Source organism: Halictus rubicundus, chromosome 1 (assembly GCF_050948215.1).
Source record: "Halictus rubicundus isolate RS-2024b chromosome 1, iyHalRubi1_principal, whole genome shotgun sequence".
Classification (NCBI taxonomy): domain Eukaryota; kingdom Metazoa; phylum Arthropoda; class Insecta; order Hymenoptera; family Halictidae; genus Halictus; species Halictus rubicundus.
The window spans coordinates 14,329,000-14,348,571 of record NC_135149.1 but is presented as its reverse complement, the minus strand read 5'-3'; the positions used below and the strand labels follow the sequence as shown (position 1 = coordinate 14,348,571).

The following is a 19,572-nucleotide window of genomic DNA, read 5'->3' as shown; positions in this document are numbered from 1 at the left end:
ATAATTACTCGTCAACCCTTTTGTGACTACGGCGACACGATATTATTGGCGTTAAATTAATCCTTCCGATGCATCGAACTTATATATATACGCACACCCCCTCAGAATAGTGACACTGTTTATCTAGCTCGCGTGGCAGGAAAATTCTTTTCAAAGAGGAGAACACTTTGTCGATGAATTTCGCTAGCACACGATCGTTCCGACATACAAGCCACATAAAATAGACTGTGGAACTTTATCGAAACTCCCATCTTCGGGAACCATTTTAATAAAATTTTATTTGTCCATTGAAACATTTCTTATGAGCGAAATACGATAAAAGTATTCTTCACTTTTCTCAATATTCAAGCTTCATTGCGTTCTAGATTTACATATGTCATAAATGCGTAAAGATCTACAAGCTTATTATCGATAAATTTTTTTCGAATGCGATAGAAAGTTATTGAACAAAAAGCATGTCATTCAAGGGGTAACACAAATAGAACGAAGGTGATGGTAATTTTAAAAAAGGAAGAAGTGTGGTGTACATTTTTTATAGTGAGATGTAAAAATTATATCCGAGCATTTATTGAGTACGCTCGCAAATATTGGCGTCTGACAAATATTTAATAGCTTCAAGGGCAGTATGCGACGGTCCAATGCATTAAACGCGGTTTACTCGAGAACGATGTCTGTCACAGAAAAAACATCAATCCGCGTTTTATTTTTCCTGTAGCTTAACCACGTCTGTGGATATCAGCCGTAAAATGGAAAGCGCGTGAGAGAAAAGCAATGAATTACGAAAGAAATTTCGAGCATTTTTATTTCCCGAAACGGGAAACGAAATTATTATTAGTGCGGCTATCCGCGGAATGGAACAGTGGTCAGCGGACAGACATGCCACAGATACATTTAATTAAATGCAAATTAAAAGAGAACACTCGGAACATGAGACATTTAATTAGAAACTTGCGAGGTGAATTCTAAATAAGCCAGGCGAACACGGAATTTCTGTCACACGGTGTTCATCGCATTCGCATTACGTCTTTTCCGCTTCTTAAACAGTTACTTCGACCATGCGATTACTTGTACGGCGAATAAATCCCAAGACGGTTCATTAATACGAAGTTTTATTGAGAAGTGCAGGAAGACTACGACATTACTTTAATTTTTGTTCCCTTCAATTTGAAAATTGGATTCCTTTCTTTTCTTCTTCTTGTTGTATATACTAGCTTGTGTCAGGTTTGATTGACTTGTTATTATTATTTTCCTATGTCACACATAACAAGGAAAGTCCAGGTGGACGCAATATGATTGATTTGTATTACTTCTGTTTTAATTAACAATTTAAAAAATCAGTTTCACAAAAGTATTTGTTCAGGTTAATACTATTGATTTCTTAATAATATTTGTATAAAATATTGTTAAACCTAATTGGAATGAAACTCTTAATTAATAATATTCAACGATTAAGAACATTCCTCTAAATAATATGCAACGATTAAAGGTCCAATACAATTAACTGGAGTAAACTACTCTGTTGTACGAATACATTTTGTGCCACCGAATATACTATAGAACCTAATAACGTGAAGTCATTAAATGAAGGTAAATGATATGCAGTTTGAGTGACAGCATTGTTTTATTCATCATATCAATCATGAATGAATGGTCCACTAAGCACGCGTGATTAATTTTTCAGAATGTATGAAATGAACTGTGGGAGATAACAAGTGGCATACAAAGTTGTTGAAAAAGAGGTTTCAATGGAATAAAAATAAAAAATTTGTTCAGATAATTTTTAAAATTTGATTCAAACGGCGTGTCATGGAAGAATGTTTATGTATATTTCAGTGTTTTCATTGAATTATAGAAGTTTTTATTACATATTCCCATATAACGAACGAGAATAATATAATAATATTCCCATATAATTGAACGAGAATGCATATGGATCAGATATGGCTGAGTTGTACTACTAGCAGTCCATAAATATTTCTTCTAACTGACGAATTTAACAATTTAAACAATAATTACGAGTTATTCACAATTAGAAAACTTAATGTGGAGCCTAGTAAAGTAAAATCTCGATAGTACTATCGTAATGTGTAAATAAATAAATACAATAATAAATAAGCGAATATTATAATTTAGTAAATTTTCAAAGCGAGCAACAGTGACATTAATCCTCATGCCAATACCCAAAATTGCCTACGACGTTCAACAACAATGTAGTTGTTAGACTGCGCCGTAAATTAATTTATAATTATCCATAAAAGTTATAACAATTAATGGGAACAGTAATAATGCATCCGTTATAATCAACAAAACAGCACGTTTTATTGTGAAGTCCTCCACAGAGTTTTCCAATACTTTCGAATTCATAATAATCCAACAGTCTCTCGAATCGACTTCTGGCTTAGTTTTTACAGAATGATTCAAGAGCCGCCAGTTCCAGGCTGTGCGCGTTTACGCGATTCGAGTTTCCTCGACGAGTGCTCGTTGAGAGCAGGGTGAGCGATAAAAATCAGCGCGAGGAGAAGCGGCAGTAGTGGATCTGACAGAGCCGGGGACAGGAATTAAACGGCGAGCAGTAGTTTAACACGATAATTAATTCGAAATCAGCAGTACGGCTCGCGGATTAACAGACGGCAGCGTCGCTTCTAGTTGTCTTGCTCCAGTTTACTCGGCCCGTGCCCCTCCGACCCGCCCCCCTCTCGCCCATGTAGTTGCCACAGATAAACGCGAATACTTCATAAGCCCGTAATCCTGAAACAAAACACCCGCCAAGAACAAAGGGACCCGGTCGTCCCTCCCTTGTCCCTTCTGCAGCCTGGTCTGCCCACCGTTTCCATTTTACGGCTCGCGCGCGCCACCGCGACCAACCCTCTCGATCCGTCGGCAACAACCGTCGAGGAACTCGAGGTGTCTTCCTCTCCCTCTCTTTCCCTTCCTTCTCCCCTCACCGCCCTTTCTCACCCCGTCTCTCTGTCTCTCTCTCTCTCTCTCTTTCCTTGAGCCAAGTCTCTCGACCGAGTCGTTCAAGCACTCGGTTTATTAAAAGTCACTTCACACTGCCACCGAAACCAGCTGCCAACTTTGCTCCGTCTTTTGTTTGGGCCCCGCTGAATGGACCTAATGGGTTAACGCTTCACCCACACCGAGCGACGGGAAACGAGTTCGATCTGTTGGTGGATGATTACTCGCGACGTGGGAACTGGGGAACCGGGCTGCCTCGGGATTGAGTCATTGTTAACCTTGCGTTAGCCGAGCAGAATAGAATGATTAGATACACCGGCAGACAAAAGTCGAAGAATAGGGCTCTTTTAGGAAAGTTGATTTGCCGTCGGTGCTGACTGCGCGGTGTGCTCGGTGCCCTGACCTGTGCGATACATGTGCCGAAAACAAAGATTTTTGAGGTTTTATTGGTGTTGATTTGTTGCTTGAAAGTTGAGTTGAGTTTGTAGATGTTGCTTCAAACGAGCAATATTTCTCCTTTTTTCGAAAAGTGTAAACAGCCGCAACAGATCAAAAGAATATAACAAATATTCGATATGTAAATATGTACAATATTAAAGTGTTCGGTGGTAATGTGTACCCTCCACACGAAAAAAAAAAAAAAAAGAAATACTGGTCGTATCGTTTTTCTCTCCGTTAACTCCGCCAGTATTTACAGTTGGAGATTTACTTTGCACGCTTGCGGAAAAAGCTGCACGCTACAAAATTCGTGAAAAACTTCGGACCGACTGAAATCCTCCAACGTAACCAATGTAACGAAGGTTAAATGATGTATAACGTAAATCATTATCTGAAAACACGATCGGCTGTCGATTCCAGTGAAAAGTGAAAAGAGAATTCCAACAATGATATCATTATCGAGATACAAACAAGATATTAAACTAAAAATAAAAACAGAAAAATTACTACAACTAAAACTGACTTTTGTATTGTCTTGAAAAAAAATAACAAGGTTGCATACACCACGACGTTGCACAATTATTTTCACCAAATACGTTTGAACAGATAACTGTGTCTAGAAAAAATTAAACTTTGTAGTTACTCCTTTTCAAAGAGAGTGAGTATACTCTGGTCCATCGCTGCAGATGAAAGGCTCCAAATAAATCGGGCCCTCGCGGGACGAGAGGATGAGTTAGAGCGAAGCAGCTTGAAAAAAAAGCATTTTCCCTTCGGTTTCATCGACTAAATCACGATGGTACATCCGGATCGGTGTTATTACACCGTATTAAGGACTCGATTACCGTGACGGTTACAGGCCCATAAAGTCCTGGCAAGCCTCGGCGATGATACATCTTGTAATCTCTTTTCCTCGAGGAATAACGGAGTTTCCCTCGCCGCGCCGCCGGCCATAATCTATTTCTCCGGCCCGTTTTCTGACGCCCTATTTTCTCCCTTCCACGGTCTCGGCCTCCGGGCCGCCTCATCGGGCTCACTTTCCGACTTCTTCGCATAGCGCGCAGCTGAACCACCGTCTTTATCCCCTCGAGGGAGGTTTATTCTCGCTAGGATAGGAACCGGATAAATAGCGACAGGCAAAACACCCAGCCTGAGAAAGCGTCGCCGAGAAACCGCGAAATTTCCACTGAGCTCGTTCTTCCATTCTGGGAAACGAGCACCCTTGGAATAGCCTTAAAGTGTCTCTTACTACCCCTCCGCCGTCTTCGCGCGGTTGAACGTCATGAAAGCTCTGCTGCCGTTCGCGTGTTACGAGGAAAATGAGAATTGTAACGTAGACATACCGACCTCTAATACTAACTGATGAACGTTGACTTTAGTAAGGAAATTTATTCCACAACCTTTCGTTAACCCATTTTTACAGTTTCAGATTTTGTCGAGTCGAAAATCAGGTCTCACAACAAAGCAGAAACCAAAAGATTCCCAAAGATCCATTAGATCCCACTTCCACCCCGTGCAAGGATCAAGCGCGATTTTTGGTCAGAGAGATTGGAAATCGCTTCGGTCGTTATTTCCCCCTCTGAATGGGCCAAAACCCCATGGCCATTGTGCCGTCTAGAAGCCGAGGAATAAGGCGACCTTTTCCCCAGCCCCATGTGGCCTTTTTTCTAGCGTGCTTCGAAATTTCTAGCTCGAACGAACACCGGATATTACCGGATCGACCGAGTCGAGGATTTTTCTTTCCGAGTATTGTATTCCTGCGCGGCCGCCGCGCCGCGTCCGTCCGATGGAAATCTAAACGGATTCAACCGGCGGCAGAATATCCGCCAGTATCCATTTTGGATTTATGTACAGGGTCTTTCAAAATTACATGTCGCGACCATTGTAGCGTGATTTTGCAGCTGTGGACAGGTGGAGATCTGTTAAAAAAAAAACAAACTGCAGAATTGACCTCGACCCATTTTTCAAGGTCAAATATTTTTTCGTATTAGAACCTACAGTACCCATCGCGAAGAACAAAAGTCTCGCAGGAACTGTAGGATCAACCGTTCTCTTAAGAAACATTACTTTGAAATTTTATTTTCAATTTTAACAATAAAATTTTTTTTTTTCAGAACGCAAGGACGCGTAAATAGTGAAACTAATATTGCTTGGTTTGTTCTTGGAGTAATCTGACAAAAATAATCCGGATGAATTTTCTGATTAAATGATTATCCGAGTGCTTCGTTACTATCGTGTAAATTGTAGTACAATAGCGTTGTCGGGCGTCAATAAGTAGATTACTGCATTAATGATACACTGGAGCACAGAACAGTTGCGCGTCGAAATTATCCGTTGCTACTAAATTTCCAGGATCACGTGCATAACGTGTATAAATTCCGAGCTTCTCGGCGTAGGTGAAGCACACATAACATGCGTGAACTCCGAATTCATTTTGAGCTCACTTTCAGCAATTTACACGTAGTATAAAGATTTTTGTTGCTCAATTTTTACGGAGTATTCTGTGTATTCTGTCAAGGAATTCAAGAACCGTGCTCGGAGAGGAAAATGAAGTTTTTGTAGCGATCAACGGACGCGTTAAGGCCAATGCATACCTCACAGGTCAGTCCGGCTCGCTCAACATTACAACTCTGGTTTTGTATCTAGCGTTTAGGAGCCGACAAGCCTGCCATGCTTTGAAACCGAATTTCTTCTCCAGCCTGTCGGGCCTCTTTCAGATGGTCTTTCGAGAGCGCGTTGACAGTTCCCTGCTGTGCATAGCACAAAATTAAAAAATGTTTTTCGGGGCTCCATAGCTCCTTAGGTAAACTATCCGTATCTCTCCTTTACAACACCATGGAGATAGGAAACGTTCCTGGCACTTGGTGAAACAGCATCACACATCCTTCTTAAATAATTTATCATGCTATGCGCAAATGTAATTTCTTAATGAAAATATATTAGAAACATCTTTGTTCTGCAAATTTGACCACCGGTTCAAGTGTAAAAAAATTTTTTTAAATATGGTCGTATTTTACGATTCTTCCTTTTTGAAATTCCGTTTTTTAATTCGCGGAGCATCAAAAATTGCTAATATTGGGTACTTAGAACTGTTTTAAAAATATATTAAGTTGGAGGGAAAGTTCTGTCGTATTTGAAAGAAAGCATTTGAATCAATTTATAAAAATATATGTTTCATATTATTCAATGATATAATTTCCATTATTTGTAAGAACTTGTTGCCATCTTTCAGGTAACCTGTCCATTCTTGTTTCCCAATGACTCAATAGCAACATGTGTTTTTGACTTACAAGAAAAATCACCTGCTTAGGTATGGTGCGCACGGCGATAATGCAGGTAGAAGGTGTTGTACCGTTCGGTTAGCCCAAGCCCATCAATTTTATGACGGGCAAGGTCAGATGTTGGTCAACTCTAAAAATGAAGCTAGGGTAAAAATTAGTTTCTACGATGAGTTTTAATCACTTTATAACCACGTTGGAAGTGACTTTCTCATACTAAATCATAATATTGCAAGTCCTATTCGGAAAACATAACAATAGATACTATTTCTACCAAGAATTTCCCGTGTGATTAATTCCATTATATTCGACGTAAGCTGTGGGTTATAGCAGTCGGCTAAGATACAATTAAACTGTTACCGCCCACTACTACGCGATTGTAGGGGGTGGCAAGACGCCATTTCGTAAGGATTCGAAGTGGTGACATTGTATTGATACGAATGCGCGGCCGATTGGTTCAGAGTGGAAGAGGCTGGCCTCGTTTCACACGCATTTTCGGCTATATTCGAAATATTAGCTACAGCGGTCACACATACTATGTAGCGTGTGACGTTCGACGTCAAAACGTTGGGCCTATAGGCGCGGCTGAGGTGGTGATAGGTTTGTTAGCATAGTAATAAATTGTTATTTTGTTTGTTATAACGTTTAAATTCCTTAACAACGTATTCCCCATTTATTACCACGACGAACTCTGAAAAGTTCTGGTTGATAGCTTTTTAAATAAATACAGCATGTTCATTCTGCCTTCGTGCCGCCGGCCCAGGAGCCTGTCAAGCTCTAGCATTGGCCTAGGAACTCCTGGGGTTCTGGTAGCAGAGGACACGCTGTGCCTTTGTTCTGAGTCTCTCGAACCCTCTCAAGGGGCTGTCCCCGACCCCAAAATTCGTATAAATGGGAAAAACCGTCAGGCTTGCCAGCCTGTGAGGTATGCATTGGCCTCTAAACAGCAGTTTCGACGCGTGTTCCCCCCGTTATGATGAAACTCAACGGCGTCTTATTTTTCAGATAACATAAGGCTCCAATAGAAAGCGGATAATCCTCGAAATGACCTGACGGAAGACTTCCCGGTTTCGAGTCGATAAATCTGTGAATAGGAAGTCCCCAATCCCCCCCTTCTGATCATAGGTTTGTCCTACAGCGAAGTCGAAGCACCTCCCGCCAATCGGGCATAGCAATCGTCAGCGAGAAAAGATCGAAGAAAATGGCGTCGCGACTGGATAGAGTGCCGCTACCTGACTGCGTCGGCAGTCGACATACTGAAAAGAAACAATAGTCAGGATCGAAGTTTCTGAGACTTCTTACTATGTGAAGGGCGTCGAAGATTCTAAAGGAGCTGAACGAACTTTGACTTCTTCTATCAGTTTTCAGTTCTTATTCTTCGAAAAGTATTACGTTGCATTATATGCCGAGATATTGGAACCAGAAGAAATGGAAAAAATTAGTGCTCAACTTTTAAATGAAAAAAGCTGCGAAATTATTCCCAGTGGCTCAGAAACTTGGAAACGTGCCGAGAAGATCGCAAGCTCAATGACTGATATGTTTGATAGAAGTTCGACAATTAATATGTTTAGTGATTGACAGAATTGCTTATTTCGTTCACGAGTGAATAGTAATGTATGTGAGCAGTTTATAAAATCATTGTAAAATTGTAAATATAAAGGAATAATTGCGTCAGAAGTGAGGGATTATAAGGTGCACTCGATATTGCTCGTCACATTCATTTCTTTCGCTTGAGTTTCCATTTCGCAAAGCTTAATGCGTATAATAAGGCAGAAAGTTAATAGTCACTCCTTATGGACCTCTTTAAGGAAGTCTTTCATATTTTAGCGAGCTTAACCGAAGCCGCAGAATGAATCTCTTGCACATAGTTTGCAATTCCTTATTGTCTGCCGCAGTAATCTTTTAAAGCCTCACGAAGGCAATAAGGTACTTCCTTGTTTTCTGCAAAGTAGATAGTTTCAGTATCCAAACAAAGTGAGGAGAACTCTATTAACACACCATATTTTAATATTACTTTCCATGGGGAAATAGCACGCGTGAAGAAATACAAACAAAATATTTAAATATTACTTTTCCAATCATTTCGAGCATTCTTCTCTTTCGAAGAATCTGCATTACGGTAATTGTCGAATCTGCAATAAGAATAATTTTGTTCTTGGAAAGATTTATAATTCTATAGTTCGAGCTGTCTGGAAGAAAGTGTTTTTGCATACTCTGGATAAGCTTTAAAAGGTCTGTTTCGTGGTAAGTGACCAACCGCGATTTCTTCTTGCAGGTTCGCGATATTTCCTGCTGTCGGTGACATTTTACACAAGAATATTCGATCGCGGCACGAGTTGTTATTGCGAGCCTTGCTGAGGGTTCCTGTTAGGCTATAAATTACTTTCCCAACGAGACGAAGTCGACCACAGGCCCGTCAATAATTCATCGTGGACCTGCTTTCCACTGAAAATGCTTTCACGTACTCGGGGAAGGCCTGTACGTTACACTGCCCGGGAAAAATATTTAATTTACCGAAAAACTGGACTAAAATATTATGTCTGGAATTTTTTGTAGGCAGCACCATACTGTTCGTAGAAGTCTGAGCTGGGGCCATAAACAATTCTCATGTTTCTTCTCAAGTTTATTCGGCATCGAAAACGATTTATAACTAATCACAAGTCTGGCTTACAATTTGTATTTCGTTACAACTGGAATGTAAATCCTTATGCAAAATAAAAATGTTCTAAGTTAATTGTAAGAGACAGAAGTAAAGTACAAATGTATTTATCGTCTCTTCGGCGGTCTTCTTCATTGGAAATGTTATAAAAATTATTCATTGAATGTTTGTCATACATGACAATGGTGCAAAACTTGAAACAATTCATGGAATTAATAATAGTGTCTCTCGATTTCGATGCAAGCGTGTCGAATAAATATTAACCTATAATATTCGTTAGGATCGTGAGTATAAAGATTTAGGGGTATGACGAATAAATATTTGAAACCATTTGATTACTCAAATTTGGTAAACTATCATTATTACGCAATCTGCAATTATGTGCAAGTTGTTAATAAAATTATTTACCCGTCTGTTGTGTCAATAACATTCATTCATAAACGACTATGCCGTAATTTTCAGGGAGTTTGCCGTGTCTACCTCGGTTGATGCCATAATTACCGCATTCAATATTCCTTTGTAAAACAAGCGCGTGCGTTTCGAAAATTATTTTGATGTAATTATGCATACAGGTTCGATAATGGTATTACTTAGTCGGAGCTGTTCAATGCAGGGTAAATTAACCCAGCAGGTAAAATTTCGTGATTAACGCAGCCAGTTTAAAACGACATTTAATACCATTATTTATTGTTTCCAGCTATCACACAAGTGACTTAATTTCAAACTTTGTATTGGAAATTCTCGAATTTATTGCCTGAATGACAAGTTGTAAACAAAGTATAAATTCCCGAATACCATAAGTATATATATGGAGATTCACGATCTAGGGGTTCATGTATCAGAGTGAATCATTGTGGGATTTTATGGCGGATCACCTGTACACGGAGCTCGCGTAAACAACGGTAAAAAGGAAAAATGGGGGCAGCGTGTGAAGATCGATGAAAGGGTAAATGTGAGCGACTGTGAAGTATGTACCTCGCCATTGCAAAGACGTGTACGCCAACAAAGAAACTAGACATCATTCTCCGGCAATTTGTATTGTGCTCGGAACTTCCGATAGGAAAGTACAATCAAAGGAAAACCGTGAACCTTCTGAAACGTAAGCTTTTATGAAACGCGAGCTTTACCATTTATATAAATGTACGATTTCGTTTTTTAATTGCTGGAACCATTTAGGAAGGAATTAAAATTTGATTAATTAATTAATTAATTAAACACGCTGTACAGCGAATGCAAATTTACGTAAATTCCCATAAATACATTGAATTTTCTGTTGTTAAATCAGTTCGGTTGCTGGTCGCATTACCATAATGATAATAGTGCACGACGTCGCGTCGTCGGCGTAACGAAGAAAAAGCGTCGTTCTCGAGACGTCAGCAAGTTATGCAAATGTGTTGTCCGTTGCGTGACAGCGTTGAAACGCGTCTGATTGCCGCGGCGCACGATTTGAGAAATTGTCTGAGATCCCTGCGGCGGAAGGGCGTAACGCGTGAACTACGATCCGATTTTATCGTCAGACGAAACGTTGACAATTTCGAATCGCGTCACCTGTTGCACTGACACCGTGCATCTCCTCGGCCGCGATATTAAAATGCAAACAGCCAAGAACTGCTTAAACCGGTCCACTCGAGTAGGTTCTGGATTGCTCGGGATCAAGTGGAGACATTCGTTTTTCTCGAGGATGAAATATTGATCTTGAAATTGCGACGTTTTATTCATTCATTCCACAAAAATCCACTTACCCGGTTTCCGAAATTTCATATTCTTACTCCGCGGAATTTTATAAGAACGATTTTCATATTTCTATTCAATTACACTGGATGCTCATTTAAGCACTTTAACAATAAAATTATAAGATCCGTCAAAATAACAGATTGCGTTGAATTTGCTATTATTGAAATTGTTGAGATGCATTAATGGAGATTTATTTAAAAAATGTATTCCCTTGAACATATTGTTATTTAAAAGTAGTGTAAAACAGTCACCGTTAGTACTACATAGATCTAGCTTTAATACCTAAATTGTCAACCGACATATAGAATATATTAAAAAAATAACATATTAATTACAACATGAATTGTATTGATTAAAAATAGATCTTGTACTCGGGAAAGAGACAGTAATCACTATAGAAATTATTGGCAAGCCTACTAGTAAATTTACAAGAACATGTTACTACCTTCCAAAAATTCTTATTGATCATTTGCTTTCTAAACTACAATTATTTGACGTAACATATTAAATACACTACATAAAATTATTATTCCACGAACGTCACGATTTATAGCTACGAATTTTTATGTAAGAAAGTTATGAGTAAATTCTGTGACTAAATTCCGAGACGGTATTTAAAGAGCCGTTAATTCTTGACTACCAACGTGAGTAAATTCCGCGACGGTAATTAAACGGGCATGAATTCTTTATAGTAACGTACTGTTAAGATCAACAATGAGTTTAGTAGGTAAGATTCTCATTGAGACTGTACTTCTGCTGGTACACTGATTTCCCTAAAATGTACTCTAGTCAGTAGAATAGACCCATGTTTGTCAGGCATGAAAGATACGACGCGAGGCGTGTGATAACTTCGAGCCTCGCTCAGAACGGTGTTTCTCGGTTGTAAATTTTACAACGGAACGTTTACAGTCCGGGAACTACGGTCATAAAACTAGGATCACGTAACGTCCAATGTGCAATTATTCTTTTACTACCAGTAGATAACCAGCCTGGAATGTTTAACTTTGTCTGCGCTTTCACGGGCACTTGCACGATCAACTAGACTAACTTACATATATTATTTATAGTCACTTGGACTAATTAAGTTTGTTATTCAGCTAAGATTTAAGTAACGTTACAAAAACATCGGGTCTATGATTCACTGTAGCGAAACGTTCAGCATAATCGTCTTTTATAATCCTATAGACACTACAATCTAGATCTATATGTCAAATAAAAATTTTCTATGTCACTTATACGTAGTAGATATTGCATATACGTGAATTTTTTCTTTTAATAATATCCCTGAGTCTAACGGAGTGTAACAATAGTTGTACATTCTACTAATGTTTTCGGAGTTTTGTAATTTTCATAAAACAATCTAAAATAGCCACTTTTAGTGCGCTTTTAGTGTGCTTTGCATCTCGAATAGGTTCTACCAAACGCGAACGAAAACAGTGAAAATAGTGAAAGAATTCAGAAGTTCGCAGAGCAGTGCACGGTGTCTCGCGCGAAAAGGAATAAGACTCATTAGTTTTCATTTTCCGGGACTCCATGAATTCCCTTTAAGGGGGATCCAAGGCGGATAGCGTTGCTCGTGATGGCCCGTGAAATTTCCACTTAGCAACTTTTACCGGCAAGCACCGATTCGTCTTTATTATGGTCGGTGCCGGTTCGACGAGGCACGCCGAACTTTATTGAGCGAGGAGGACCGGTGTACACGCGAGGGATACCGTTCGTCATCCATTTTACAAGTCGGCCCTGCGGAGCATCCCCCTTGTCCCGCCAGATAAGATTTTCTGAAATTTATCGGAGCAAGGCTTGTTCGTGCGCCCGCGGACGCTCTCATTTTCGCCGGCTAGGTCCGGGCGAGAACCTTATCGGCTCCGTGGCACCTCCGGGAGATTCATCGACGCCACCTGAACACAAAAAGGAAAACGTCCCGCACGTGTGTCTGTCTCTTGCGCGCTCGTACACTCCTAGACAAAACGATAGTATACATGTGACCTTTCTTTAATTTTCCGAGAACTACATTTTTTAATGAAACACGCAAAATAATGGTTAAACTTTACCTGAGGAAACCAGAAATTTTTAACTTTTTTATGCAATTCTGCAGATTTTGGCGAGAAAATGCAAAAATCGAAATTTTAATCCTAGGGGATCAGTAGTTCAAAAGTTATGAGTGCTTAAACTTGAGGTATTGTAAGGGAGCCGCCATGTTGGTATGTGCTCAGCGTCGCGCGTCGTCTAACGATCTGAGCCGCTAGATGGCAGCACAAGCACACGGTGATGTCGATAACGTAGATTTGCATCAACCTTCTCGCGGCTCCGCTTATTGGACGATATCTGAGTACACGCCAATATGGCGGCGCCCTTACCAGTCAAGAACGCTTAACATCGCTCAACTTTAAACACGCATAACTTTTGAACCAGTGCATTCCTAACCTTAAAACTTGGATTTTTGGCATTTTCTCGTCAAAATCTACAGGTCTGCATAAAAGAAGTTAAAAATTTCTGACTTCCTGAACTAAATTTTAGCCAAAAGAATAGTCATGATGCGGGAAAAAGGAACCAGTCGCTAAGTAAAGTTCACCTCGTTGGCTTTCCGAACAAGCTGAGCAAAAATAACACATACGCAAAGTTCGTACAGTAGAACCTCGCTCGTTGCACGTCAAAAGTCAAGGTTGTGCAACGAAAGCGATAACCAATCATTCAAGAATCATTAAAGATAGCACGTGCTATCATTTTGTCCAGGAGTGTACCCTTGAAAATCTGTAGGTGTGCTCTCGCCCTTCTTCCACGGAGACGATTTATCAGACGCCGGATTTCGACCAGAACCGAATCCTGCAGGCCATCGTTCTATTATTCCGCATCCGTTTTCAAGGTGAACAACTGGTTTATGATTCTATCGCTTCCGGCGAGAACTACTCGCACCGGCGCGAAACGCGGTACGCTGTTTTTTTTTTTTTTGGTTATTTACTGTCGCAAACTGCCACACTTTCATTTGAAAAATTTGTGTACCGTTCTAGGTATTTAATGACAAAACTGTGCGATTGGAAAATGGCTGAATGATTAATGTATTTCAGGAGGACAGTGTTCACCGGTTATAGTCGTGAAAAACGCATAAACGCCTGAAATAAAATAAAGTTTGGTGAATCGCGTGCCACTCACGGAAACGTCACATTCAAGTTTTGTGAGTACTACTGAATCAAAGGGACCATTTTATTGAAAGGAAAATTTTTCTATAACGCGATTGAAACGCGTATAATCCAGACACAGGGCGACCCACATACCCTGGACAATCGACTAGGAAGTAATTCTATAGGCCAAAGAGTGTTGAAAAGAAACAATAAAATTTTTTTATTTGACGCTCCGTTTTCGAGTAAATCGAGTTTGAAAATTCAGTGAATAGGCGTGCTATTGGATAGATATCGGTTTTGGTGCGTCTGATCATAGCCTACCGATTCTACTTCTTGCGTATAATAAAGCACGCGAAGCCCGACGGATCTTTAAACTTGTTTCTCTCGAAAACGAAAAGTCAATCAAAAAAATTTTATTCGTTCTTTTCGACTCACTTTCGCCTATAGAATTACTTCCCAGTCGATTGTCCACGGACACCCTGTATACAATACACACTGTTATGATTCATATACATCCGAATTTCCCAGTTTTAATTAATAATAAAGACTTGGAATATCTAACCGTAGATTCAGATTGGTTAAACACTAACTTCCTCTACTATTTCGAAAGAGTTTTATAGTACTCGTATATCAAAATGGATCCTAAATCGTTCGTATAACTGGTAATTCTGCAAGATTAATCAGTGCGCACTAAAATTGTATTATGCTCATCACTGATCATGAAATCTGGTATAACAGTTCCGATCAGCGGGTAAGCGTTCATTCGAAACTCAGCTTTCACCTTTAATACTTTGATGAGCACGTCAGTGGAAATATTTTTAACAAACTTAAACATCAATTATTATTGCAATGTATCGAATGAATCAGACTTTGTTAGAGTCTTAGAGTAAAGTGGACTGGTTAGTAGCGGTAACGGTGGAGGGGCTAGTATCTTGTAACTAATGAACCTCCTAAGAATCTCCAATAGCCTCCGCACAGTGCAGGAAGTGCGAAGGTTCATCTCCGGTTGCAATTATTTTAAATTACAGCTAAGAAAAAAATCGGCTGGCTACTTACCACGCAGCGAAACGATTGAATCGAATTACTGGATTTCATTGGCGTCGCTGCGCCGCGCCGCGCCGTTGAGTAATGTAAAAACGGCGGAAGAAAAAGCGGAAGATCGTGTGTTTTCATCGTGCCGGGGCCGCGGGGGGTTTGAAATATATTTCCGCTTCAAAAAGTGGAGGCTGTTCGAAAGAATTGAGGATCGGATCAGAGGTGTGCGAAAGACGCGACTGGGAACGGGGAGTTTCGCATGGGAATTGCAAATGCAATCACCGGGATAAAAATTGGCTGTCATCTGACGTGAAACGGGAAGGAAAAAGGGGAGTGGGAATCGGTTGGGACCGGAATGGCGGCCGCGGCAGAGAGGAAACAGTGGAAGAACGCCCGGCGAGACAGAGAGAAAAAATCTACGGTAACCGTTAGATGAATCGGTCGGAAATCGATTTCGGGTAGCGTGACGCTTCAACTGGATCGCAAATACGAAATCGCATATGTGTATCGCGCGAACGAAGTTTATCGGATTCCAGTACGACCGACGCGACGTTTCATTCCTTTCGTAATTCACGTCGAATCGGCGCGGCTCTGAATGAAATCTGTATAAATTTATCCCGCACAAATGCCGTGTCGAATTCCTCTTGCCCTACCATTCGGCCGCATTTCAATGGATATTCCTCCGCGCGACTGTTATAATAACTGTAATTCGTATTCCGCGCGAAGTGATTCCCTGAAAGCTCGCGCGCGATTTTACATCCGACAGAAATCGCCGGAGCTATACGTCGCGCGAGCTCGCGCTCATAATTGAAGTTGAGATTTCTTTATCGAGAATGATGAACAACGAGCATATTAACGCGAGAGCTATCCTCGGAGCACAGGAATTTATCGATTTCCGTCATATTAAAAATTGAATGGGATTTCTAAGTGGTAACGTCCAACGTTGGTCAGACGCGACCAACTCGATTACGAATTTCTATTACCCTCGAAACACGGTCTCGAACGAAGAAGCATTATACTGTACAAATTTATGTGACATTTCCGCGAGGTGTTACCACAATTTGCCACATGGGTCGAATTTCTTCGTAATTTCGTGCTCCTTCGATCCAAATATTTTTCTTGGTAGCTTTTCCAGTCAACAGCGTCACGTCTCATTTATCGCTTAATGAACGCTCCCGGTCGACAAGCAGCGCGGCAATCAGTATCCTATGTAAACAGTGATACCATTTACCAATTAGTCGGAAGAAGTTCGTGTCATCACGGGGACGCAAACGAATACTTTGATCGAGTTCGGTATCTCCTCGTCACGGTCGCACGGGAACGACCTTTCGCCGACGACAGGGTTCGTTCGTCGCACACCGGCACGATCGTTCGCAACTATAATAATTACTTTTCGCCGGTGAAATGCGGCAGATTTATTCAGCATCCGTTTCGCAGAAAACACCGGTGTGCTCCTCATGAGGAAGAAAGGTTCGAAGCGAGGAGAGTCGACGGGAGCGAGGTGTGGCTCTTGAAAACATAATTCCAGTTCCTTAAGAAGCAATTAATTCCGTCCCCGGGGGAACGATAAAGGACGGGAGAGGGACGACACCGGCGGTGGAGGGCGGACATTTAAATTAAGTGGCTTCCTTCGAAATTAGATCAGGGAGAATGTTCTCCGTTGTCCCGTTCCTTTGCGGTGAGTCAGAAATTCGTCCGTGCTGCGGCTTCCGGTAGAAAATTTACAAGAACCCGGCAATTTATTGATCCGACCACGGTAAACAACCTGCCGCGCGTTAGGCGATCGTCAAGTTGCAATTACGGAGTTCGTGGTAATTTTCGGTTCGCCCGAGCTCGACGATAATTATGTTAATAACATTACAGCCGGATAAGTGCTTGTGAATTTTGTTAACAGCGCGAGTAATAAACGGATTGCGAAATTTTGGGTAAACTCGCTCTTTATCAATTAAATTGAGCAACATGTTCTATAACATATTTTTTCAAATTATGAAAAATCGAATGTTTCCCTTATTTAAATTTATCATTATTGCTTAATATTTGCCGAAACGGAGCCACTCCCCATTTCGGTAATTTTGGAATATATGTTATCAAATCCAATTGTCAAACGTACCCGAAATCTCCAAATAAAACTTTTTACAGATTCGATAGAACCGTCATTGTTAATGGCACATACACTGTTCGAATGCTAAACACTATCCAGCACGATCAACGTGCAAGCTCATGCAAACACAGTTCATGTTATGACGAATAAATAGCGACACTAACTGTGCAGATGCAGATTCTCTTGAACAAACAAAAGCAATGCTCACGTTCATGCTGAAATGAACAAGCTCATACCGCATTAAACAATTGGCGTAAATATTCGACGTATGCATATCCATTTGAACAAACACGTAATGCTGATGTAGTGCAAAAATGTGACTGGAAACCAAAATTTATATTACTAGCAATAAACACATGCAATACGAAATATAACCCTACATAAAATATATTAAAGCAAAGCATAAATAAAATTAATAATGCTCCACTCAAAAAAAAAGAAAGGTCACCTCGAAGCCTGGAAAGCACGGTATCCTAGATAAACATAATTTCAGACATGATAGTTTAAATTTTCATTTTAAACATAGACAGAAAAGATAGTGGATCGCTTTATATGAAACACCCTGTATATTTATACAAGATCCACTTATTTTGGGGCACGTCACGCCCTACCTTCTAAAGGATGTTAAAATTTTTCACACTGTACTATACACCGAGGGTTGAACACTTTCGAGCACCACCTTTACATATCACCTTTACCACCTTTACCTGCTTCATACGCAAACACTCGAATCCACGAAACATCATCACACCATCTGAACCGTGATCAGCAAAGACGCCCCACCAAAACCAATCCACATCGCGCTCCCATTTCCACCTTGACGTCAAGTCAATTCCGAGGCTCTCCAAATTCCGTCCGACGTTATCCAGCAGGATCGAACAAACTCGCCGGAGCAAAAATGGTTACCGGCGGAACTAAGTCAAACAGCGAGTCGAACTATTCCCATCTCTTGCAGCGATTCGAGCCGGTAGCCTCGACTCCGAAAAGAGCACGGCTCGCAACAACCACTCGTCCAAGTTTAACCCAATTTCTGGCCAAACTGGGACTCGTCCCGATCGTTGCTCGCTCTCGCAGTAGTAACCATCAATAATGACTCCTCCCGGGCACACGGCGGCGTAGAGGACGCGCGAGCTGGGGGTACCGATATACTGTCAAGGAGAAATAGAAAGCACTCGGCGGTTAGGTGGGACGGGTACCGGTGACGTTTCTCAGCAGAGAAAGGAATTGGACAAGGGGGGAAAGAGGTAGATGGGAGGGAGAGGGTGGGGGACGGCGGGGGGAGAGAAAGCGTAGGAGGAACGGAAGAGGGAACGAGCTGCCAGGCACAGGACACGGTTTGTTCCAGCGCTCCGCGTCGTTAGGGCTCACGTTTCGACGCACACCGAGGCATCGCGTATTACGTGCCAGCCGGCTCGTTGTACGCGGGGAATGTTCGTCGTTGGTATTGCCGCGGTTCCCCTGAATAGGCTGATACAAAGGGATCCACCATATGACGTGTAGCGGACTGGTAACGCGCAACCGCCCCATTCGTGTATCGGCCACCGGCGGCCAAGCAATAACTCAGTTATTGGACCACCGGAGTCCTGGAGAGTCCCGATGCTACGGTTTGATCAAGGAAAATTGTCCTCGCGACGACTCCCACTCACCTCCCCCACTCTACAATCGACTCCCCGCTGCCAGAGCCCCACCTTTCATCCGCGTAATTTATTCCATTCCTGTACACCGCGTCTCTGGCCGACGGCTCAGGACGGATCCTTGCCTGAACTCTTTCCACTTTGTGTCCCTCTCCTTTCTGTCTTCCCTCCCTCCCCCACCTCTCTCACTTCCTCTCTCCGTCTCTCTCTCTCTCTCTCTCTCTGATTTGCTCTTTCAAGAGAGAAATTCAACTCCCACGGATCCCGGGAAAGTATCTATTGGGGGCTTATTGTGCTCGCAGTCACCGCGGAGACGAAGCTGTAATGATCTGTTCGCAATCAACTTTGATTAATCTTGAAGAGAGGGACCGGGTGCCGGTGGCTCCCAGATTGTTGTTTCAGGATCGAGTAATTTCGCCGGCGTTTCCGGGCGATGGTCGGATTACCGGGAGATTGATTGAGGTCTTGTTGGATTATGAAAGTGTACCTTCGGAATCTTTTGACTTATGAGGGCTGGGCCACTGATCCCGGGATACTCGAATCTGTGCGGTGTACGCGTGATTAATTTGCCGTTCGTGGGGGCGGTTTGTCATCGGCTTAATTGAGGACGCTGCATAAA

At 41.5% G+C, this 19,572-nt stretch overlaps 1 protein-coding gene across 1 annotated transcript in view; it reads left to right on the top strand.

The window, feature by feature from the left end:
- LOC143354710 (uncharacterized) overlaps window positions 1–19,572 on the top strand; it is a 235,594-nt gene that overhangs the window by 102,266 nt on the left and 113,756 nt on the right. The window lies entirely within an intron of this gene.